This window comes from Cupressus sempervirens, chromosome 10, assembly GCF_028749045.1.
Source record: "Cupressus sempervirens isolate cs-2001-9-10 chromosome 10, ASM2874904v1, whole genome shotgun sequence".
Taxonomy (NCBI): domain Eukaryota; kingdom Viridiplantae; phylum Streptophyta; class Pinopsida; order Cupressales; family Cupressaceae; genus Cupressus; species Cupressus sempervirens.
Window position 1 is genome coordinate 188,043,619 of NC_143127.1, and position 26,651 is coordinate 188,070,269.

At 37.3% G+C, this 26,651-nt stretch overlaps 1 pseudogene; it reads left to right on the forward strand.

The window, feature by feature from the left end:
- Nucleotides 1-310: 310 nt before the first annotated feature.
- LOC149533269 (UPF0481 protein At3g47200-like) lies at nucleotides 311-26,166 on the forward strand (annotated as a pseudogene).
- Nucleotides 26,167-26,651: the final 485 nt, after the last annotated feature.

Below are 26,651 nucleotides of genomic sequence, written 5' to 3' on the forward strand. Positions count from 1 at the left end.
CAAAGTTAAAGGTTATGAATTTTGAGTTATTTTTTGAAATATTCTGAAATTACATGTAATTAGTATTGGAAGTTGAAAATAATAAATTTTTTATTAAGATAGACTTTTGAAAGAATTCTTGAAGAGATATGAAGTTTCTTATTTCCAATTATAAGAAAGTTGGCAAACCGAATTTTTATATTTGTTCATTACATATTTAGGATAAATCGAATGTTATGAATTGGAATGCATCAGTTTTCATTACCGACCTCTTTTTTTTTAGGTATGTAGATGAAGCTGATTAGTTTGTGTGATTTGCAGGAACTATTATATGGAAGGTAAAAGCCATATAGAGACTGTGAAAATAGACATCGATTCAAGTGTTAAAGGTAACACAGAACATGCACTTCAAGATGGAGAGAGGGGATTGCTATTGGAAGACAGCATCGAAGTTGATTCATGGGTAAATAAAGTATTATGCCTACATAAATCTAGAAAACACAAGGATCGAAAAACATCTGATGATGTGTCAATATATCGGGTGCCTCAATCAATAAAGGCAACCAAACCAGAAGCTTATGATCCTCTAGTTGTGTTTCTTGGACCTTATCATCACAAGAAACACCAAGATGTTACTGCAATGGATGAATATAAGCTCCAGGCAGTAGATAAAACATTGGAAAGGCTCAATATGAACATAGACACGTTAGTAGCAGAGATTAACAATCTGGACAAAGACATTAGAGATTGCTATGAAGACTCAGCTATTGAATGGGATGAGAAGACGCTTGCCTTGATGATGACCATGGATGCCTGCTTCATTCTTGAGTTCCTTCGAATAGAATTGCCCTATTCTAGTTGTCTCTTTTTCGATGTCCTAGATTTTATCACATTAAAAGACGAGAGGTTCTATTGGACATTTTGAAGCTCGAAAACCAGATTCCTCTTTGTGTTCTAAAGAAGATCTTGTTGTTGGAGGAGAAAAACGATACAGCAACACAGAAATTGTTAGCCAATAAGCTACATGACCACCAATATTTTAATGGCTATCCATTTTCAGATTCACGCTGTAAAATTGAGACGTTAATTGTGAAACTTAATGATGGAGGTGCGCGGCATCTATTGGATTTGTCAAGACGGGTGATTGCAGATTTCTTATCAAATGCACGTTCTGGTTCTGGTTCCAAGTCAAGCCCTTCTGCTTCTTCTGAGTCCGCCGCTTCTAATTTTCCTGACTCTAGGAAAGATGAAAGCTTGATTCCTTCGGCCGAAATGTTGAGAAAAGCTGGGATTCATTTCAAGGCAAGCACTGCTGGAGATTTCCAATTTAAACGTAGATACTTTAGACGTGGTATGTTTTTCATCCCTGAAATCACTGTTGATGATGACACAGAAATATTCTTGAGAAACCTTGTGGCTTTTGAAGAGTGTCAAATGAATCATGGCTCTCAAATTAGGCGAAAAATTTCTCAACACGTGTATAATGGATAAACTAATTGACTCCAAGGAGGATGTTAAGCTGTTTCAAAGAGCTAAGATTATAAAAAATTATTTGGGCAGTGAAGATGAAGTAGTTAAAATATTCAATGATTTATGCATTGGTGTCACCGACGACTGTGACACTGGTTATAAGCGCATGTTGGAAATGGTTAACAAGCATCATAAAAACCCGTTGAACAGGCGGATTAGCGAGTTCTGGGAAACATATTGTTCAAAGCCATGGTCTTTTGTTTCCGTTGTGGCAGCTATCCTCCTTTTGATATTGACCCTTTTGCAGACAATCTATTCAGTGAAAAGTTATATCCATTCAACTTGGATATTTATTGTAGGGGGTCATGTTTCCTATGAATAGGGTTCTTGTCATTGGAATTGATATTAAAGTGTTATTAGTTCTGCCATGGAGAGAACTGTTGGCAAGCAGTCAAAATAAAGCTTTCTTTCTATTTATTATTATTTTTTATTATATTACTAAAGAAGTTGCATATTAGTTAAAATAAATATTAATTTAAAATATTTAGGTATCTTGTAAAAAAAGAAAGGAAAAGAAAAGGGGCTTTTATAGTCTATCATATCAGCCATAGTTTTTCGGTTGACATATGGTGACGGTGATATGGGACTACCTCATAATAGATCATTATTTTCCATGACAAAATGATAGGAAATATGTTTCAATTCACAATCTTAGAGAAGGCATATATCACAAAGTCATTAGTGGGTGGTAAAACTAGTGTAGAATGCAATACAACTAGCAATAAAAGTTTAAACTTTAGCATGTGGATATTAATAGTGTGTCGGTCTATGCCACACTCACATACAATTGTTCTCAAATTAGTTTAGAAATAAGAGAAGCTTAACATGTTCCCTGCAATCAGACTTTTGGGCTTGGAGCCACAAGTGAATTACAAAGAATTTTTATTGGTCTTTCTTCATTTTATTTGTTTACACCAAGTCTATCTAAACACTAGAATGTTGTAGACTTCTTGTTTACCACTTTATTTTGTTAGTATAAGAAGATCCTATGTTGTTCTTAATTTTCTCATAATTTATAGTAGCGACTCATTTGAATTTAACTTAAAATTGCCCTAACATGTAGCTGGTATAGTATAGGAGGTGCAAATAAACCACAAATTTTGAACACCCAGAATAATGCAAAGAAGCATCGTGACGGATTCTCATTCATGTTGTAATTTGATGAAGACACATAATAATAGTCTACATTTGATTGTGATTACATGTTTTAGCAGTAGAACCTCTAATGGAGGAAAGGCAAACATGGGGAATAGAGAGTTGTTATTCTAGGGGCAAAAGGTCAAGTGGGTAGCTCTAGCAATAATTTAAACTATCCTAATTTGTAATCAATCCTTGTGAATAGGAACATGTAACATAACTTCCGATAGTGGTTCATATCAATCTATCTTTAATCATATAGAATATTGTAAGGATACAATTTTTAGCATCTATGTGGTGTTGTGTTGGGTTACTGAGGTTTCAGTATGATAATTATTCTCAATATATTAGATAGAGGAATGGGTGACTTACAATTTTATAATTTACATAACAAGAAGAAATAAATGTATTCTCTAATTTTCTTCACTCAAAACCATTTCTTTATTATAAGCAACCAATATTATGTAAAGCTAAGGATATCCACAAGAAAATTTATGTCTTGGCATTGAACCAATCATAGAAACTAATATTAAAAATGGTGTATATTTTGAGATGATGTCTAGGTTAGGAAAATCATTGGACTAGCTAAGAAATTCAGATCAACATAGTAACTCTAAAGGTAGACTACATTACATGGTCACTTATTCGATTAATCTATCTATAGAATTGACTAGGAGAAATAGCAGAAATCATGGAGTTCATTACAATTTTCTCTAGTCATTCCCATTTGAGATCATTCCAAAGCCTTCATAATGTGATCTGGAAAGAACAATCACTCTAAGTAGGCATGAAATGTAAGAATATTTTTAGAGTTAGAGTTCCAACTTCAAGTGACATTACTACAAGAAGTCGGCATTTTTAAGAGATCTTTTAGTGTCTATTAAGAATGGAGTCCTTAATTTGATGTTCCATATGTGAAAATGTGTAGTGGAATTTATTTTTTTAGAATATTGAATAAATCAATACTCTATAAGAATATTTTATAGTGTTATTTTATCTATAGTTCATCAAATTTTGACTACTCTAGTTGTAAATAATAATAATTTCTTCCATTATTAGAACTTTAATCTCTTTCATTGTCTTGACTCTTGAGTTGTATTATAGGTGGTGTATTTTAATATCTATAAGAATGGAACCATTTAAAAAATTGGTTCTTCTAATATTTAGAATGAGAGGATCCATTTTTTCAATTTAAGGTTACATGCAACCCATTTGGGGTATCTATCAAGTGGGTTGTTCATAGAATCTTTTATTTATTTGGGTTTGGGTCAGTAATCTTATTGAAATAAAGGAGGGGTGAAATTTATTCAAGTTGAAAGAGAAACAAGAACAAACAAACAAAGAGCATTAGACAACCCTGTCAAGATCAACCAAGTGATCAAGTTGATGGGACAAGCCCATTAGAAGTTGAGTATTTTCAACAATGTTCCAATTATACATATGGTCAGAAGCCCACTTCGCCAAACAATCAACAATACTATTCCATTCCCTAGGAATATAAGAAAAAGTAATAGACTCCAAAGCAGTACACAAATTATGAATCTAGTCCACAATTAATGCTAACTTCCAACTAACAACTTCAGAATGTTGTTGATTCAAAAGATGTATCACCACTTGTGAGTTAGATCCACAGATAAGCCTTCTCCAACCAAGGTCACAAGCATTCTTCATAGCATACAAAATAGCTATGGCCTCTATTAGGTTGTTAGTGTGATGACCTTTATAAATAAAAAATACAAATTGTATAGCACCCTTACTATCTTTACCAACACCACCAATGCCAGCAGGGCCTGGATTTCCTTTGGAAGACCCATCCATGTTGATTTTAAGAATACCCTACGAAGGCACACTCCACTTCCCCACCCTATTTATCTTTCACAAGGGATGTCTACACATCTTTCTTATCAGTTTTCCATGTGAGGAGGGAATATTTAGATGATTATCAAAAATATCCTCTCTTGGTTCCATGGCCTCAAAAGTGTCACATTTTGCAGAAATAGTTTCCCCCAAAGAATGAAGATTTTCCACCATAAGTGAGCAACCTCTAAAAACTCATCCTTAAAGATATGATAGTTCCTTTCCAACCAAATATGCCAAATAATAAAGGAGGGTCCAAGAGTCTAGGCAACTTGAAGAAATGAAGTCTTGACAGGAGTCTTACCCTAGTGAGCAAAGAATTCTACCAGTGAGGAAACATGCCAACAAGATTGGTTCCACACATTCCACCAAGAGTGCCAAATATGTCTAGCGAAAGAGCATTGGAAAAAGAGATGAGAGATATTTTCTTCACTAGTCTAGCATAGAACACACATTGAGGATCCTTGGAAGCCATGGTTGCATAAATGATCCCATGTAAGACATTGGCTATGGACCACCAACCACATAAAAAATTACATTTGGACCAAGAAAACTTGTACAAGACTTGCTTCCACCAAGGCATCTGAATGTCCCAAAATGTCTACCGAAGAAGCTCAACATATCCTATAGACACTAAAAATTTTCTAGACAAATCTTTGCTGTCCCAAGCAAGAACATCATTACCAACCAAAGTAGTACACTTATGAGACTGCAAAATCTGGAACAACTCCTTCCTATCCTCCTCGAGGCCATCTAGAAGGGTGTTTCCAATGAAAGGAAGGAGCCAAACCTCTAACACACCCTATCTTATAAAAATCAACTGTGTCCCAACCAGCAACACAAAATTTTTGATAGAGGGCATGTAGCTGAGGATGAGTGGTAAGAATAGGAGGGTGCCCATCCCAAGAGTCAAGCCAAAATAAAGCTCGTGATCTCAAATGACAAATCAAAAAGAGACCATCTTTAACCAACTGAGCTCCAAACTTTAGCATATTCTAAATCATGGATCCTCTCCCTTCCAGAGGAAAGCAGTGAACTTCAACCACATCAATATCTAGAAAATACTTATGGGTGAGAATACAAGCCCAAAGTTGTTGTTGGTTAGTACACCAATGCCAATAAAGTTTTGCAGCGAGAACCTATCCATTTAAAATAGTTGATTCTAAGCCAAGGCCACCCTCCTTTTGAGGTCTACACACTGTTTCCCATTTAACTAGACTCCATGTAGAAGTTGAAAGGTTCTCATTCCAAAGGAATTACAAGACAGAGCATCAAATTCCTCAAGAAAATACATAGGAGCAGCCTAAACAAAGCACCTATAAATAGGAAGGGCTTGAATAACTGATTTTGATAGAGTTAGGTGAGCAGTAGTTGATAGCCATCAATGAGTCCAATGATTAACCTTTTGTTGTAGTTTATCAATAAAAATGTGCCAAGAAGATCTAGGATGTCTACCAATATTAAGAGGAATACCGAACTAAATAAAGGAAAGAGACCCAATTTGAAACCTCAAAATAGTAGCAATACACCTCTGAATAGCCTGTGGAATATTAAAGAAAAAAATATAGGATTTTTTCTCATTAACTTTCTATCCTGAAGCTGCAAGATACACATCCAAAGCATGCCTAAAAGAAGTAGCTTCCTGAAGATGGGCCTATCCCATAAATGAAGTATCACCCACAAACTGAAGATGCAAAATAGGAGGCAAGCTAGCACCCCATTTCCACCCATGAATTAAACCTTGGTGAGCATGAAGCTTAAGAAAGTAGCCCAAACCCTCAGCCAAAATGATAAAGAGATAAGGTAAAATAGGATCCCCTTGGCGAAGTCCTCTAGAGGCACCAAAGGGTTGTGAAGGAACACCATTCACCAAAATAGAAAAAGAAGCTGAAGTAACACAACTAATAATCCAGTTCACCCACTATTGGTAGAAACCAAAGGCCAAGAGGATCTTTTGGAGAAAACTCCATTTGACTCTGTCATAAGCCTTAGCCATATCCAACTTAATGAACATAGCTCACACTTTTGAAGTATGCATGGAATGAATAACTTCAAAAGCAATAACAATTCCATCAAGAATTTTCTTACCAACCACAAAATGGCCTTATTCCTCTAAAATTCCAACTGGATGACATATCTCAAGTCTATCAGAAATGAATTTGGTGATAATTTTGTACACAACATTATAGAGAGCAATGGGAGGAAAGGAGTCAAGATTGTCAGCACCTTCTTTTTAAGGGATAAGAGTTAGTAAAGTACAATTCAATGCATGAAGCATTTTCTTATTCTAAAGGGATTCCTTAACCACCTCCAAGAGATTCATATTAATAATTTCCCAAAATTCCTGAAAGAATTCCACAGGCAACCCATTTGGGTCTGAAGCTTTACCTTTATTCATCCCAAACACAACTTCTTCAATTTTAGATATCAAAATTGGACAAAGAAGGGAATCATTTATAGCATGAAAGAATTAAGTTCTTCTCCTCAGCTGCAAGCTGAGAATCCTTAGTAAAGAGGTTAGAATAAAATCGAAGGGCTTCCTTGGTCATAATAGACTAAGAAGAAACCTTAAGTCCTTTAGTCATAACAAGAGAAGAAATATACCCTTTATTATGACAAACCTAAATAGAATGATGAAAAAAAATATTATTTCTATCCCCTTCCTATAGCCAACCAATGTGAGCCTTTTGTTTCAAGCAAATCTCTTCTCGAAGTTCCCATTCTTCCACATCCTATATAGCCTAGGATTCAGCCTTGCCAAGAGCCTCTATAAGCCTAGAGTCCCTGATTTGGCGAGTAATCACTGCAAGATGATCTAGGGCATTCCTCTTTCTAGATTGAAGGTTCCCAAAGAAAGAATTATTCCATCTCTTAAGATGATATTTGACATATTTAAGTTTCTGCTCAAAGACAAACATGGTCATGCCATAAGTTGGGCCATCCTCTCTCCACCACTTAGCCACCAAATCATAAAGGGATGAGTCTTGGAGCCACAAAAGCTGGAATCTAAAAGAAGGGTTCTTAGGGAGTGCAGCAAGAGAAGAAGAGAACTTAATCGGCCAATGATCTTAATCTCTCCAATCAAGAATTTCAGAACTTGTAATTAGGCCACCACTAACCCAATAACATGAAACAAGAAACCTATCCAAATGTTTTGAGATAGCTTCCTAACCACTCCACATATTAATGTTCCAAGTGAAAACCCCATTTGAAGGCTTAACATCAATAATAGAAAGAACATCCGCCTGGGCTTGAAAAAGATTAGAAGCAGGGCCAAGCCTAGGCCAACCTCCTCTTTTTTCATCAATACTTAAAATAGAATTAAAATCACCTTCTAAAATCCAAGGAAAATAAGGAGCACAAGAACACACATACCTAATGTGATCCCAAAGATGAATCTTTCCACGAATGTCAATAGGGGCATAAACATTTGTCACAAGAATAGTCTCACCAGAGTCCAAGGTAGTAGCCACCATAGAGATTGAGTAATGAATATAAATCCACCAAAGGAGAGAAATCTTTTGAGGGTCCTAGAATAGAGCCAAACATCCAAAATTCCCCTATGAACCTTTCCATGAACCTTTCCCAAAGATGAATCTTTCCATGAATGTCAATAGGGGCATAAACATTTGTCACAAGAATAGTCTCACCAGAGTCCAAGGTAGTAGCCACCATAGAGATTGAGTAATGAATATAAATCCACCAAAGGAGAGAAATCTTTTGAGGGTCCTAGAATAGAGCCAAACATCCAAAATTCCCCTATGAACCAATACTTTGATAGTGACCAACATACCAAATGCGTGGAGCATGCTAATGCATAACCACAATAGAAACCTTAGTCTCTTAAACACAATAGACATTTGGAGAATAAATTGCGATCAAATCATGAATAGATTTTTGATGATAGGTTCTATTCAAACCCCTCACATTCCAAGAGAGAATGATTATTGAGGGGTTTGAGAAAAGTGAGCATTAATAGGTTTAACAAACCCAGATTCCACCAATAGATCTCTAATCTTTTTTTATCTTTTCAAGGTCTATCTTCTTCCCTTCTCAGGAGCTATCAACAAGACTTTTCTTAAGGGGTCATTTTTGCACTCCCAATCTATGAGATGAACCCTTATTTTGGGATGAAACTAAAACTTCTCTATCTAAATTAGCCAAAACAATTTCATCCTCTATGGAATTATTTAAAGTCATCTAAACCACTTTTTGTCTCTAAATAGCTTGAATGAGTTCTAGTTCAAGAGCTGGTACAACCTCCATACTGACTCCAACACTATTAGAAGTGACCACTTGTGGGACCTCTTCTTCCAAAGCTAAATTCTCTAGCACCTCAAACCTGCTAAAGCTTCCATCTATTTGTCTATCCTTGAATGGCCTCTTCTAACCTCATCCTTTAGCCTTAGTTTTAATAGGTACAAATCCTTCCTTGTTCTTTCCCTGAGGTTCACCCATTATGGGAGCTTTCCCTTTGTCCTCTTTACCTGTAGGAGGAGATGTTGTAGAGGGGGAATGAGCTTCCTTAAAAACTTTAGGGAAATATCATAGTAGATTGCCATATTCATGACAAAACTAACATAAAAATGGTAGGGATTCATAATCTAACTATTGAATCCATGATGAAGATCCAAAAAAAAATTCCATCAATTCTGGTAGGGGATTATTTAAATCTATCTCAACACAAATGTAGGCAAAAGAAATCACCTTTTTATTAAGGCTTTATGTACCAATTGTCACAGGCTTTCCCAAGAGACTAGCAATTTTATGTAAAATGTCTTCTTGCCAAAACTCCAGGGGAGGCGAGGTAGATGAATCCAAATAGGAACTCAAGAAGGCATCTCTCTAGTTGAACTAAAACCTACATGCCATGGTTTAATAAATAATCTAACTTGGTTATAAAAATATGGCCACCTTCAAAAACTCTACTGCAATCTACAATATTTGAGAAAATAACCCTAAAATAGTTATTTGCTACAAGCATAATGTCCATAACTCCTTCAATCTTCTAGGAACGTTGGATCCAAGACTCAAGAGTGGACAAAGGAATATGAATACCAAGAAACTTATAGATTAGATCATTTCTAATCCAATATGGGACACCTTCTTCCACCAAATCAAGAGGAATGACCAAAACTGGGCGATCTAGGGTTCTAGGAAGACACCCACTGACCTTCTTCACATTAGGGCCAACACTCGTATAAAATTTATCTACTTGCTTTTCATGCATGCTTTAAGAAGACCCATTATGAGCCTTGTCCATATGAGAAAGATCCTCAACTGATGCCATAAAAATCTTTATCATGCAAAGATTGAAGATAGGAAAACAAACAAAAACTAGAACTACTACCAACAAACTAAAAAAGTCCCCAATGATGCCAAATAGAAATAAAACCCACTGCAATAAACAAAAAAATACTCTGCTACTAAAACACTTCCACAGAACCCCCATAGAAAAACCTGCAACCAAGCTAGGGCACCTCCATCTCTCTCTCAAAATGCACACATTTCCTTTTTCAGGAAAACTAAAATCATTCAGCAATCTTATTGGGTCTTCTCCTTAGGGTGAGTTATTTGTGTTTAAGAAAATAAATAGAAATCCCCTTATTAATTTTATTATAGGACTTTAGGGGTTAAATAGAAATCCCCTTATTAATTTTATTAACTAAAAATATTTCCACTTCCTAAACTTGTTGGATAATTGTCTGGTTGATCTCATATTTTCAAGATTTCTTTATACATCATACTACTAAATTTTTTTGAGAAATTCAAACCATGGATCTTTTTACATTTGTAGTGAAATCAACATATTAGCATTAATAAGCATTCCAAAATGGCATTCTACTAGATTAAAGAGAAACCTACTAATGAATTAGCTTGTATTACTCATTATGTCATCCCTATTATGGAAGATAACCAACATCTATGACTATGCAACCAAAGTAGTCATGGAAAATGTTGGAACCTTTAAATTTAGTGGTTCTTGGATTCTAAGGGGTCTCTTTGAAGTAATCACTTCAAGTCATCCTAACTTAAAACCTATTCAAAGAATGAGTTCTCTAACTTCCCTATGGTTCCCTATTTTAAGAATGTTTTCTTTGATGTTTTAGGCCATAGTTTTTCCATGAAAAACAATGACTTATGGAAGAAATAAACAAAAGAAGATACAATTGTTGTGAGTAGAAAAAGACTCAAAGAGAAGGACATAATTTTTTTTGCAAAGAATACTACGAGAAAAAGCTATATCAATTCTTGATGAATCATATTGTGGTCTCACAACACACACCCCATTTCTCCTAGAAATGGGGACTACCTAGTAAATTTTTGTCTCCTAGACCCCTAGTCCAAGGCTTGGGTCATTTTTTAACTCCCCCAGGAGTCTAGGGTCAAGCCTCAACCTCTAATTGAGGAAATCTAGGGTTTCAGAATTGGGAAAAAATTGGAAAGTGTAGAAGTGCATAAATATGCACTAGTGCACATGCGCAACTTGTATAGGTGTGTAGGTTCGCTCAATGTGCAAGTGCACACTTATCTCCCTTAGGAGATGTGCACATGCACACTTGTGCATGTGTGCATCTTTGAGGGTGTGCACCTGTAGAGGTGCACACTTGAGGCCTAGGGTCTATATAAACCCTAGACCCCCTACCCTTACTCCATTCTTCTTCCACAGTTCCAAATCATTGCACCTCCGCACCCCATCAAGTTTGCTCCATCCACAACCTACACACAAGAATCAACACAAAGTTTAGACCTCATCAAAAGGTGCAGACATGCACACCTTGTCAAGGTGTGCACATGTGTACCTCCTCAAGGTGAGCTTGTATGCACCTCCTCTCACCTAAAACCTAAAATCAAACCTTAAAAAGAACACCTAAGACATAAAAGGTTCACATGTGTGCACCTTTTTATCTCAAACAAAAAATAAGATAAGTTAAAACCAAATGAAAGGTGTGCATGTGCGCACCTCCCCAAGGTGTACACATGTGCACCTTTTGTGTGCTTTTCAAGCACTTAGAGCCTATAAAGGTTCCCACATGTGCACCCCATTAGTGTGTGCACCCTTTGTGCAAAACATAAGGGATTTAGCCCACCCCCTCCCCTCCCCCATGCCCACCAAAAAAAATAAAATTGCATTTCCACAAGTGCACCTCTCCTAGGTGTGCATGTATGTAGGTGTGTATCTACACTAAAATGGTATTAAAATGACCATTTCATGCACTTAGTGCACCTATCCAGGTGCAATAGTTGTGTTATTTTGCATATCAGGGCTTATTGGTGGATTGGACTAGTTTCTTACTATTTTTGAGTGTTTTGGGCTAGGGTTTTTATGGTTAGGGTTTGCTTTAGGTCTAAATTTTAGCTTTCTAGATGAATGTCCACTTGCTTGTGTAGATAAAATGGTATCTTCATCATCTTCAATGGACAAAAAAGATTGCTCCCAAGCCTATAGTTTTCAAATACCAAGGTGCACTAAGAAAATCCTTCTTTCAAGATGGAAATGCTGAAATTGGAGACACCAAGCTAGGCCACATTAACTAGAATGCATTTCTTACTATCTACAACAAGCTAAAAGAATAATCCACAATGGTGTTAGTACTTATGTGATTGGGTTAAGTCAATGTAGCATCACATTCGACTCCAATACAATCACCAGAGTTGATCATGACCTTGGAAAAACTTTATGTGCCTAAGGAAAAGGTTGTCAAGAGTGTCATGAGGGAGATAGTCCTGGACCTCCAACCTAGGAATATTGAGAAAGTGTTCTATCTCCCAAGAGTCAACCAATATGAGAAGATAACCTTTGACTGGGTAGAAGGATGGTATCAAAAGAATGAAAAGTAAGTCAAAGAGATGATTCAATCATCCTTCCTAATAGATAGAACACTAGTAGGCTACAAATTTAAAAATGTTGATATGACACAAGGATACATGGAGGATGATATTGACTATGCAATTGTGCTTTTGATAAAAGCAATAGGACTACCTATAGGTAGAAATATTCACACATGGATGGTCCATTTCATCAATAGTACTAGGATAGAAAAAATGCCAATAGACTGGGTCACTATCCGCAGTGATAATTTGCATGAGTAGCTCATAGTCATGAAATCTAACTCAATATTCTATATGACATCATACATGGTGTAACTACTAGTGGCAAGGACTTCAAAATACCTAGGACTTTGCAAAAGAGGGATCATGCAAGATGCTTATGCTTGGCCTTATGCGGTGTATCCTCAACTAGTCAAGAAGAAGCTCTCAAAACAAAGTGTGGAATATAGGGTGGTGAATGACTATTTCATATTTGTAATCATCTATTTCATAGAGGGTGGTTATGCCAAAAGGATGTCAGTAGAAGCAACAACTAGAATCACAGAGATAGGTATGTACTATTATAATACCCCAAAATTAGCTCATTGCCATCTCAACCAATTCTGGTCTATTTCTGATTGATTCTAAAGTCCTATTTCACTAGGCAAATTCTTATTCTGCTACTCGCTACTTGACTTAATTGTTGGATGTAGAAAACCCTAATCTGCATTCATCATGCTTATTATTTAATTCCTATAGTATTTACTCATATTTGTCACATTAAACCTATTGACTAATATTTAATTTAATTATTAAGTACTTATACTTTAATTAAATTAAATTATATCCTAAGTCTAATGTACTATGGAATTAAATTGATTTAATTTAATAAATATGCTATTTTAATTTATTAAATGAAATTATTTAGTTAAATGGAGAACTTACTTTTAATTAATTAAAACAAAGCTACTTAATTAAATGGGAAGTTATTCCTAATTAATTAAATGAAGTTATTTAATTAAATAAGAAAAGTGCCTCTAATTAATTAAATAGAATTAGTTAATTAAATGAAAAAGGTAATTATGAGACCATATGTCATTTTATTAAATTAAATATCTCTCCAAAATCTCTCTTCAATTCAAAAAGGAAATTTCTAGTTCACTGCTAATCAAATTAGAAGTGACTCAGATCACTTGCTTTTACACTAAAGTCTATCTGAGTTGACTGACTCTTACATTTAGATCTTAACCAGTTAACTCCCTTTGATTTGGGAATCTTCCTTTATGACTAAACTTCATTTTCAATCCTGACTGTTGATTGAAATCGATCTCAACTGTTGATGGATTCTAGGAAAGTCTATTTAAGAGACCCTTATTTCCTCATTACAGAGGTTGGAATTTGAATAGTATTGAATTGCTGTCGAATTGAGTACTCAACTTTCTAGCTTTCATATTGTTATTGCATTTAAATTCTTATTTAAAATAACAATGCATACATTTAGATTAATGCCTTCTATTTCCTAGATTAATTGCTTGCACTTCATCTAGATTTCTAGCATATCATATAGATTAGTCGTATTTTCTTTTAAATCCTTCATTCTTAGAGGGTCTGGTTGCTTAACACTTCAAATCTAAGGATATCTAACAAGCAATTCCCTTTAGATAGAAGGCAATAGGTCACTTTACCAGCTGATTTTTGGATGAACAATCCAATGTTCATTCCGGGATGAATCCACAAATAAGGACCATGTTGAAGTGTGTGTGTTAGCATAGCTAGCATTTTCACATATACATTTCTGGCACCCACTGTGGGGCCCAAGAAAATCAATTTCTCAGGGCTTCTCTACATTTTTTAAATCAAATTTTAAGTTCTCCGTCCATACGATTCCATACAGAATCGGGAATCTTCTAGCGAGATTGTTTATTTTGGTGCAAGGATTCTAAATCTGTGCATGAAGATTCTCTATGTGTTGCATGAGAAGGTGTCTGAGTGCATGAAACTTCACATGGCTCTATCAAAGATCTCACACGAGATCTTGTAACAGTAGCTTTTTTTTTGAGCATTTTTGATCTTCAGTTTATCTAATTTTGTTAACGTACTTGTCTTGATCCATTTCTCTAGATTTCTTGCAGCTTAACCATTGTTTGTAGGACTTATTGCCAAAGATTCCTTTTAAAAGCCACTCGAAAAAAGACTGATAGTTTTCTTGCAGGACACTGTCAAAGATATGCTTGTCAAAGATCAATATTTTCAAACCCACAAAACAATGTGTGTCTTCATTTTCTTTCTTTCAAAATTAGATTAACTAGGGCTTGTGAACTTCTTAGGATGCAAGACAGAAGAATAGGGGAATATGCTCTTCACTTCTCAGAGGTCATGATTGAGAGTGAATCAGAAACTTAGACACTTCTAAAAGACAACATTCTGAGGGAATCAAGCAGCTTGGTGGTTCTCCAACACTTATTCTCTTCTATGATAAGACAATGATTTCCTTTTAGGGAATCAAAATATTTAAAGAAGAATGAGTTTGGATTGATTAAGCCAAGTTGATAATTAACTTGTCTTGCGTGTTTGGGCGAGGAAATAAGGTAGAGAATTATGCTCTTTCCCTTTGAGGGAAATCAAAAACTTGGACCCTTAGATCTAAACCACCAGTCTGTGTCAATCCTTTAGAGGGTCTACCAGAGTGATCCAACCTCGGGGAATGACCCAAGTGAGCACACTCGTTTCACCGGAGATTCCAACTCACTATAATCAAGATGCTTTGTAGAGTGAAAGACTCCAAATCTAGATTAATTTCTTCCCCTTGATTCTTGATATCACATATCAAGGGGAGGCTCTGTCTGTGCACTAGTCGGTGCCAGCCCCTGGCTTGTTAAGCAAGTAGTGTGCACTTTTAGATGTTGGTGTGGGTTGCTGGTCTCAACTCTTCTTGCAGAGCCACCGAGAATTAATACGAATGGCAACCAAGTAAAAACCTCTTAGTTAGAAGCTACCCAGTTCACCTCCGAAAGGAGGCATAATCTTTGTGCATGGAGGGGGAAGAATCTCTCCTATAGAACTCACCATAGGCATGCTACTAGACATTTGAAAGTGGTATACGCGCTCATCCCCTACCACAAGGGTGCTCATTCAACATATACTATTGAGTCCTTTGAATATATCAAAAACATGGGTGCCCTTTAGGGGGTGACATGGCTATGTGAGGTACATGCATGCACATAAGATGTGGGAAAAAGGTTTTGCCTTCTCTACCAATTTTTCTTTCCAGGGATAAAGCATGTTTGTTATCGAGTCATCAACAAAGTCCAAACCCTTTTACAGCAAACAAAAGTCAAGACTCCCCTATCCTGTCAAGTTGCCTTGCCTTGGGCAGGACTATTTTCGACTACTGCTTGCTTCCCACTGTCTTCTTTGAATACTTTGCCTAAAATTGCAAACTCAAAACATTGTCCAAACATCTTACTAGGTCAACCTTGTTGTCCGTCCAATCAAATCTATCTGATAAATCTGCCCAATCTCTCCAAAAAGTCTAGAAACCTTGTCAAATTAAATCACTATTGTAAAGCTTGTCTGCTTTCTCATGCAAAATCAACTAGTCCTCACACGAAATCATTTTGTCCTTAAAATTTTGTTATGAGTCTTCACACGATCCTATGAACTTTCTTGCATGAAATTAAAACGTTGTCACTAATCTTCGCACGATCTAGAAACTTCTTTGCATGGCTTGTAAAAATTCTTCGTTCAGCCTGTAAAGGCTTCTCGCGCATGAATTTGTGTCAGCATTACCAATTTGGGTCTATTTTAGCTATCTACGGCCTACACGCTATCTTTTCTACATTTGTTTATTGCTCTCTATTTGTAAACAGTCCTAAAATAGTGACACTTTTCTTAGCTGAAGACTTGTGTCTTGAACTTTGACTGGTCTCGTCTCTTAAGTTACCTTTTGTCTTCATTTCTTAATGCTTGTCATACCTTGTGCCACGTTGGTCATGATCTTTGGCTGTTCTAGCCTTTAAATCAGACCATTTGTGCCTTGGTGGACAGCATTCTTGCTATTATCTCATCCTTTTTGAGACTCAGTCTTAGTGTAGTCCTTGTCCAAGTTCTAGCTTTTTGTCCTTATCTATGACTGTCACAACCAGAAGCGGCAATGTGTTTTATCCTCTTAGACTTAGATGTGGTCATGCCAGGGTTGTAATCATGGCAGAGGTCACTTACCTTTCATTATACAATCTGTATCTAGTTCAACTAGTGAGGCATCTTCATGATCCCCCTCACCTGCCAGGTCACCTCGAACTCAGCAAACATTTTCCATAAACTTGCAACAAGTTAGGAATCCTTTGTACTAAGAGAATACTGAGACAGGAAGAGGTCCTGCATTATCAAACATGATGTCTGATCCTTTTTTCAGAGGATCTTTTGAAATATGACACGCTAAAATTGAACACGTTCCTATAATGACTAATCGTGAACTTGAACATAGTAGTCATAGTCGACATCAAGAACCACCTAGGAATGACAAAGAGAAAGAGAAAGACTATGACACCAATGAGGAATAGGAAGAGGTGGAAATACTCCTTAAACACATAGAAAAATTTCAAAGAGACAAAAACTTTCAAAAGGTCATGGGAATCCTACTCAACGAAGAGAAAGAAAAGTACTTTTTCAAACTTGCCCAAGAGGGAGCTAAACTGCCCTCTCATTTCAATGTGGAAACCATCATCATGCCTGAAGAAGAAACTAAGACTTCTAAACTCCAAAAAAAACTAAAAATTATGCAAGAAAAATTGGCTCAGATGATGCATGAGAAAGAGAAACCCACAAAGACATACACATTGGACACTCTTTCTCCATTTCTATTTGACAAATGCATAAACATGTCGTCTTTCCCACAAGGCATAGAATTACCCAAATATGACAAGTACTTTGGTACTACTGATCCCCAAGATCACTTGCGAGAATTTGGTACTTTGTCTATGGAGTTTATACATGATCAAACCTACCATATGCATTTATTCCCTAGAATCCTAGGTGGTCAAGCTTTGGAGTGGTTCTCACATTTACCTCTTGGTATCAATACATTTGACAAAATTGCCAATCTCTTTGTTCAGCAATATTCTCATAACATACAACACCCTGTCAATATTCGAGATCTATGCAACCTGAAATAGAAAGTTGGTGAGCCTTTTCTCACATTCCTCCAATGGTGGAGACAACTATACACTAAATATTCTTGCAAAATTCCAGAAACAGAGAAGCTTGACATTTTCACTGATAACCTCCTACCTGATTTTGGATACAGAGTCCAACTTCAAGGTCCATGTACCTTTGAAGACACAATTACATAGGCTATCTGTATCGAGGAATTTATGGTCAAGAAAGGTGAACTCACTCTTTAGAGAGACATAAAACAAGGTTCCACTTCCAATAGGGATAAAACCAAACACGTTAACAAGAACCAAAATTTTTTACATGATGGAGTTGTTGACAATGTCACACCGAAACCTGCTAAAGCGACATTTAATCTCATAGATGGCCTCAAAGTGGCCAAAATTTTTGAGAAACCTCCCCCTAACAATAAGATGTCTAGGAACAAACCAAGAAACTCTTGGGCAACATGCCCCAAGCAAGAATACATGCCTTTGGGAGAACCCCTAGATGTGGTTTACAAAACATTGCTACAACACAAACTTATTTCACCAATGGATAACCCTCGTCCCTATGATCCACAACCATGTCCACCATGGTGGAATGAGACCTCATTTTGTGAATATCACCAAAAAAAGGGACACAAAACTAGCAACTATATAAACTTGCGCTATAAAGTCCAACACATGATTGATGCTAGTGATCTTGTGGTAGATGGACATAACAAAAACTCAGACCATAAGGCATTCAAAGAACCTTTCCAAGTTATGAAAAATGAGAGACTTCGTAACCACAACCCTACAACAAGGTCAACTATACCTATTCCAATGATGTCAATGTCATTGATATGGTTGAACCTGTGGATTCTGAATATTGCAACGTTATTACCATTAAGGGGAAACAAGATAATGACAAACTCAAGACACCATTTGTCTTGAGGGGCCCTGCTTCCAATTCAATGGATAATACACCCTTGCAACACTATGCTAATGTTGTTACTCATTCTCATGCCAAGTTGGTGCTCAAAGGCCCTGTGCCTCCTACTTCAAATCTTGAACAACACAAAGACAAAGCCTTTCCAGGTCCATCTAGTAAAGGTGCAAAACCCACAACAAACTTGACCACAACTAGCTATAGTGTTCTTGATCAGCTAAAATGAACTAATGCTCAAATTTCCATCTTTGAGTTGCTTAAAATCTTGCCTTCTCATAGGCAAATTATGGACAAAGCCCTCGCTGAGGCAAATGTTCCTCAAGATCTTGATCTTGAGTGGTTCCAACCCATGGTAGGTCACCTGACCTCACCTAATGTTATGACCTTCTCCAAGGAGGATGACAACTCATTGAATCACCCACACAATCAGCCTCTACACATTGAGGTTATGATCCAACAGACACGTGTTTTTCGGGTACTCATTGACAACAGTGCTGGCCTAAATATTGTCTCTGCTGCTCTTCTTAGACAATTGAATTATTCTGAGGACTCTATTGATCCTCGAAAAACTTGATCACTATCAAAGTGTATGAAAAGGTGGAATGAAAGTCTCTAGGCCTTGTGGTTTTACCCATTTGTGTTGGTCCTTTAGAGAGGGATGTCACCTATCAGGTGCTTGACATTCCCTTGGCTTACAACATTTTGTTGGGATGACCATGGATACATGAGATGCATGCTATAACATCCACATACCACCAATGCATCAAGTTCCCATTTCAGGGCTCTAAAGTTACTATCCCTGCCACTACTAGCTACACATGAAATATGCTCAAAGGTACTAAAACTTTTGTCCCCGCTAACCGCAAGTCCACTGATTATCAAGACAATAAGCTTGAAACAAATTGAGCAATCATTCAAACTGAAAGAAACTGTCATGGAGAGTATCACATTGAACCAGTGTTGTCATTAACATCTCTTCTAGAGTCTCCTCATCATTATGGGAGACCCTCAGAGGCAAAGAAATTATTCGTGCTGACACCTTAGACCAAGTATAATGGCACTTTTATCAAGTCTATAGTTCCCTTAGAAGATGAAAGTGAAAATAGAGCCATTGCTACATGGATTTACAAAGAAGAGGCTCCAGTGGACCTAACAGAGCAAGTTTGAGAAATCACTCCTAAGAAATATGGACCTGGTCTTAGGCTTATGAAACATTTTGGTTACAAGGGAACCGGCCCTATTGGGTGAAATAAAAATGGCCTAATTGATCCTATCAAAGCAAAAGCTTGGAGCAACAGTGATACAACTGGCCTAGGGTTTAAGGAGATCCCTTTCCATTTGGGATCAAACAAATTCATACCTGTATCTGAGAGTTCATCTGAAAATGAGTCACAATCTGAGTCAAGTACTCAAGAGGAAGAATCTGATGATGAGGATTCCTATCCTCATCCTATTCATTATGATCTCACTAAATTCTTTGCTAAGCCAGATGACTTTGTGCCATGTGTTAGCTCTATGGATAATACTAGTGATTCTTCTAAGGACAATACTGAGAAACTCAAATATCATTTTGAAAAGGGAGAATCTAGTCAATCATGCTGTATTGAGTATTTGTGTAAGAATCCAAAGGATGAAGGTGAGTATGTCCCTATCACTATTGGGGAGTTCTATAATCTCTCGCCATGTAGCACCGATTCTCATGAATATGAATTTGACTCTCTTTCAAAAGCTACTACTGATAAAGACATTGATCAAGTGCATGTCTATGAAAACCAAATCGAAGTGGGTGAAATGTCTAGGGTTAGGTCACATGGGTCTGAACGAACTAGTGTCCTAGAGTTGTCACTTACTGGCATTCATATTCTGAGGTGTTTGAACACATCTATGGACGAAGTCACTATAGGTCTCGAATTGCTGGTCCAAGCATTTAATGACTATACTATGAACGCAATTGAACCAACCACTACTCTCTCACTCACACATCCCAAGCTTATAGACTAGAACCCTAATACATCTAGCTAAGTCCCCACATTCCAAAATAACTATGCTCTCGCCTGTTACCTAAATACTATTGAACCTATAACATCTTCCACCAATAAGCAGAGTATCAACATGACTAAGGCTGACATCAAATATCTCAGTCATACAATTAAAAAGAAAAAATGCAAAAGGTCTGATGGTGAAAATGACATTGTGTCAGTGTCGAAACCCAAAAAAGTAAAAACAAAAGACGTATCCAAGGGTGAAAACCTCTCTGAGGTGCTCGCAGATGAGATATTTGATGTCCTTAATAGTCACTTTTAGGAGAGATCATTAATGTTGATAGAGCTGACACAACCAATTAACCTGGACATAGAAGAACATCCTCATATGATACATCTGGCATAGTCACTATCACTTGAAGAGAAGGAACAATTCATTGCCTTTTTCAAGGAAAAGAAAATAAATTTTGCCTGGACATACTCTGACATGCCAGGATTGGATCCCGATCTTATCATGCATCATTTTTCCATAGCACCAAGCATCAAACCAGTTAAATAGAAGCTTTGAAAAATGCACCCTCATGTTGCATTGCTCGTCAAAGCAGAATTGGACAAACTTTTCACTCCCTAATATTGATATGATTGTAGACATGATGACTAGCTATGAGATGTACTCACTTATGGATGGTTTTTTTGGATACAATCAGATAAAAATTGTGCTAGAAGACCAGGAGAAAACAACTTTCACATGTGCATGGGGAACCTTTTGTTGGAATGTGATGCCATTTGGCTTAAAGAATGCTGGTGCTACATATCAGTAGGATGTTACTACAATTTTCCATAACATGATGCATAGAACCATGGAGGACTACATTGATGATACCTTGGTCAAAAGTGCTAAACATAATACTCATCTGCAAGATTTGGGACCCATCCTAGATCGTATGGAAAAATTTAGTCTTCGGCTCAATCCTAAGAAATGCACATTTGGTGTCACATCAGGGAAGTTTCTAGGATACATCATCTTTGCAAAAGGAATTGAAATAGATCCAAAGAAAGTACAAGCAATAATGGACATGCCACCACCTTAGAACATCAATCAGATGAGAGGACTATAGGGAAGGCTTCAATCTATTCACAGGTTTATTTCACAATTGGTGGATAGATCACAACCCTTCACAAAGACCTTACATAAGGGTGTGAAATTCAATTGGAGCCAGGATTGTGAGAAAAGCTTAACATAGATCAAAAAATATCTTGTCAATCCTCCAATTCTTATGCCTCCTATTCATGGGAAGCCTTTTCTTTTATACATTTCAGCCATTGAAACATTTTTGGGAATCATGTTGGCTCAAGAAGATAAAGACAAAAAAGAAAGAGATATTTACTACTTGAGCCGAACACTGGTTTCTTATGAGAAGAACTATAGCATTATTGAGAAATCTTGCTTGGCATTTGTCTTTGCTTCCTAGAAGTTGAGACACTACATGCTTTCTCACACTACATGGCTTGTGGCTAAAATCAACCCACTAAAGTACTTTCTCAATAAGGCAACTCTCACAGGAAGATTGGCTAAATGGGTTATGATACTCAGTGAGTTTGACATCCAATATGTTGAACGCAAGCCTATTAAGGGATAGGCAATTGCAGACCAGTTGGCCGAGGAACCAATACAAAGTCTTCTGCCAATGAACTGTACAAGATTCTATTTCCTTGTACAAACAAAATTGTTGAATATGAGGCTTTGATCAATGGCAAGAAAATTGTAGCCGAATGGAGAGTGGATCAGTTAGATATCTTTGGTGACTCTCAGCTTGTTATCAACCAAGTAAATGATGTGTATCAAACAAAGGATGAGAAACTAATTCCTTACAAGTGCATGGTTGATGACTTGAAGAAGTATTTTGCACACATCACCTTCTAGCAAGTTCCATGAGTAGATAATAAAGAGGTTGATGCCATGGCCACTCTAGCCTCCCTGCTACAAATGCCAGAAAATGATCTCCGACATGAGTTCTTGGTGGAAGTATTACACTACCTAGCCTATGACACCCTTGATTCTAGGATGATCTGTTCTATTATAGGACTACAATCATCTTGCTACCATCACACCTATTCCTACCTTCATAGTCAAACCATTCCGAAAGGTTTGACCAGGAATGAGAAATGTTACCTAATCCATAATGCTTAACATTATGTCATTATTGCTGATGATTTGTATAGGAGAGGTCTCGACGGAACACTCCTTAGGTGTTTAGAACCCAACAAGTCCAAACACGTACTGATTGATGTTCATGAGGGCATTTTTGGATCTCATTCCAATGGCCTGACACTAGTTCGCAAACTCCTTCATGCTAGTTACTACTGGCCTAAAATGGAGCAAGAAGCTATCAAGTATGCTAGGGCTTGCAAGCAATGCCAGTTACATGGGAATCTCATACATGCTCTAGCCAAAGAGCTGATTCCCTCTACTACAACATGGCCATTTCAACAATGGGCCTTCAACTTGGTGGGACAGATCCACCCAACCTCCTATAATGAACATAAGTTAATTATCATGGCTACAGATTATTTTACGAAGTGGGTAGAGGTAGTACCTCTCATAGTTGCTGATGGAAAAATTGTAGCACTTTTCATCACAAACTACATCATCTGCAGATATGGTGTACCATCCTCAATCATTACTAACAATGGAGGACAATTCAAGAATAAAGACATCAAGGAACTATCCAAGAAATTCAAAATCACACAACGTTGGTCTTCCATTTATTACCCCTAGGGTAATGGCCAAGTTGAGGCATCCAATAAGGCAATCCTCAAAATTCTTCATCACATAGTCAGAAAATCGGGGAGAGACTAGCATCTCCATATCAATCTAGCCCTGTGGGCATATAGGACAAGTAGTAGAACTCCAACAGGAACAACTCCTTTTGCGTTGGTGTATGGGGTGGATGTTGTGCTTCCAATAGAGGTTGAGATTCCTACCTTGAGAATCTCTATGAAAAGCCTTATCACTGATGATGACTACAGGATAGCTCAGCTTCAAGAGCTTGTGTTACTAGATGAACGGCGACAACTGGCATGTGATCATCTGTAAGCATATCAACAATGAATGGCAAGAAGCTACAATCGGAAGGTCAGGCCACGTGACTTCTAGTTAGGTGATCTCATCCTAAGAGAGAACCCCAAGAATCAACAATAGTGAGTACAAAAAAGAAAGTTTGAACCAAACTAGCTCGGTCCATACATCATTACTACAGTATATGGATCTAGCACCTATCAGCTTTCCACAACTGAAGGAGAAGTGCTTAAAGAGCCTGTCAACACTCTCTACCTAAAGCAGTTTTACAGTTGATTTAATCTCAGCAAGCTCTTTGTACATATCTATATGTCTTGAAAAAAAACTGAAAAATTAGAAAAAGTTTTGAAAAAATTGTTACCCTAGTGAAAACCTAGCAATAGGCGCCTTGGTAACACCAAAAAATTTGAAAAAATCAAAAAATTGAAAAAGAGAAAAATACAAAAAGAATGAAAAAAAAAAAAAGTGCCATTGGTGAAAACTTGGAAATAGGCAGCATGGTAGCAAAAAAGAGAATCTTGCCAAGAAGGTGAAAACCTGGTAAATAGGCGCCTTTTATTCCCAATGCCCCATCTTGTAGCACATCTTCTAGCTATTTTGTATAGTTGCTTTCATGCTTTCGCTTTCCTGCTTTTCCTTCTTTCTACTCATGTATCCATGGATTGAGTCTTGTCACAGCTCGGGGGCATTCCCCCTTTAGTGTCACTATTTTTGAGATTCTCCTCATAGAATCTCCTTTGCAATAGTCACCAGTGGTCCTCATTGCATCTATCTACTATTGCTAGTGTCACTCTTTTTGAGATTCTCCTCATAGAATCTCCTTTACGATAGTCACTAGCTATTCTAGCTGCATCTGCCTACTGTCGCTAGTGTCACTCTTTTTGAGATTCTCCTCATAAGATCTCTTTCACAATAGTTACTAGTTGTTCTAGTTGCATCTGCTTACTGTCACTAGTGTCACTCTCTTCAAGATTATCCTCATAGAATCTCTTTCACAATAGTCACTAGTTGTTTTACCTATGTCTGCCTACTGTTGCTTGGGTCACGTCTCCAGATTCCTTTATCGAAGATCTCTCTTGTGTCAGTCACCAGTCATCCTAGCTATTTTTGTCTACTATCACTTAGTCCTTCTTATGTTCTTCATCATGAAGATTCCTCTTTGACCTTAGTCACCAGTCATTCTGACTGCGTAGATGCCTACTGTCATCACCATATTGAAGAGATTTCTTTCAAACATGTTCTGGACACTGACATTTGACATCAATCCCAAAAACATTAAACTCAAAAATGATATACTTGTTTAGATATGCTAAGCTCTTTCTTTGTTTTCTTTGTTTTGCTTTATCATATCTCCTCGAGCAACTTGATGATGTCATCTTTGACTAGAGAAGTAATGACTGGGGGCATGATCTTTTTCTTTTCTTTCTGTTTGTAGTTTAGTTCGGATAAGTTTATCTATTCCTATAAAAGGGGTGTCCACTATAAGAGCCTCCATCTCGTATTGGATTTCCATGTGTACCTCGACTCCTTTTATATGAATACACCAATAATGTTGGTTCTTCTCCTTGTTTTTTGGAGTGAACTCTTCATGCAATAGTAAATACTGATACTTGTCCTGCTAAGTGAATGTATGGGTCACTGGGAGTATATCTAGCACACTTCTGTCTTAGGTTATGAATGTAAGGGTCATTGCAGACAGAATGAATACTGAATACTTAGCATAAGAGGAATCTCATATGTGTTTGGTGTGCTTGTCATGCAAGCAACATTCAGGTCATCCTAGCATTTATGCTCTGATGCTTATGTTAACTTGCTATATTAAAAGGGATAATTATTCTGGTCATTCTGGCTTCTTGTGCCTTGAATGCTTACATTCCATCTCGACAAACCAATAACATATGTTATATTCATATTTCCATGATTGCAATGTCAGTGGGAATTGTATGACCTATGAGCTTTGTTCTATATCTGGTGATGATTAAATATTGAGGCTTGGTAACTAGACCTAGGGTTGCATTTCATCTAGTCTTGCATTACATTCTTCACTTGCGTAAGTACGCAATTCGATGGTCATTCTGTTCCTACCCTTTGTGATGAAGGATTGGGGGCATCTCCACATGTATCAGGTTCCTCCATGGCTGCACAACCATTTGGTTCATCGATTCATGCTCCTCAATGGAATATCTATCACTGTCAAGTAAAAAGCATGCAACACTACGTAAGATGTCAGTCCATACATATGCATTCTATCAAACTCAACAATATATCTCATCATCATCATATTAACATTTCATGTACATCAAAATAAAGAAAAACAAACGATGACATGTACACAGGGATACTCAGCTCAAGATCTCGTATAAATATATATATATATATATATATATATATATATATATATATATATATAGAGAGAGAGAGAGAGAGATATCGAAAGAATGAATTAGTACAAAAAATGGGTGCTACTCGAGTGCAATCAATAAAAAATGATACATGTGGTGCTAGCACACTAGTCGATATATAGCCAAAGATCAAAATCACAGTCAGGCACAAAGCATCTAACTCTGTGTCATACCCTCACGTCTAGGAGGAGCAAGAGTAGCAGGTGGCAGAGGCGACGGTGGCATATCTGGTTTGACAGAAGGTCGTGTGCCTCCAGACCTCGAGCATACTGAGAAAAGTGTTGAACCTGAAGTGTCTCATTAGGTACTGCACTAGTATATGCAGCATAATGGTACACTGCCTGAGCCAACTGGAAGCGAACCTCATCCTGTGCCAACTCTAATCTCCACTCCCCAGTCTCGGTGCACTCTCTCCATTGATCTGTATCCCACTATCTCTCTACCAGCTATACATCTTAGATTGCCACTGAAATCTGTAACTCTCCCAACTATCAGGAGGCCACACAAATCTACTCTTGATACCAGCGTACCGTGTCCTGCACCTCACCTATCGACTAATCTGGCATATCCTCATCTAGCATCTGAAGTGCCTGTTGCTATGGTGGTTCCTGCTACTATAGTGGTGCCTGTGACTATGGTGGCACCTATTGCTGTGGAGCCTCCTGCTGAGGGGCCTGCTCCTCAATCCTCTGTCTCTGCCACCGATTGTGTCCTTTCCCACTGCCCTCGGCACCTAGGTCTGATCCCATCTGATGTGGGGGAATCTGCATCTGTTGTACCTGGTACCAA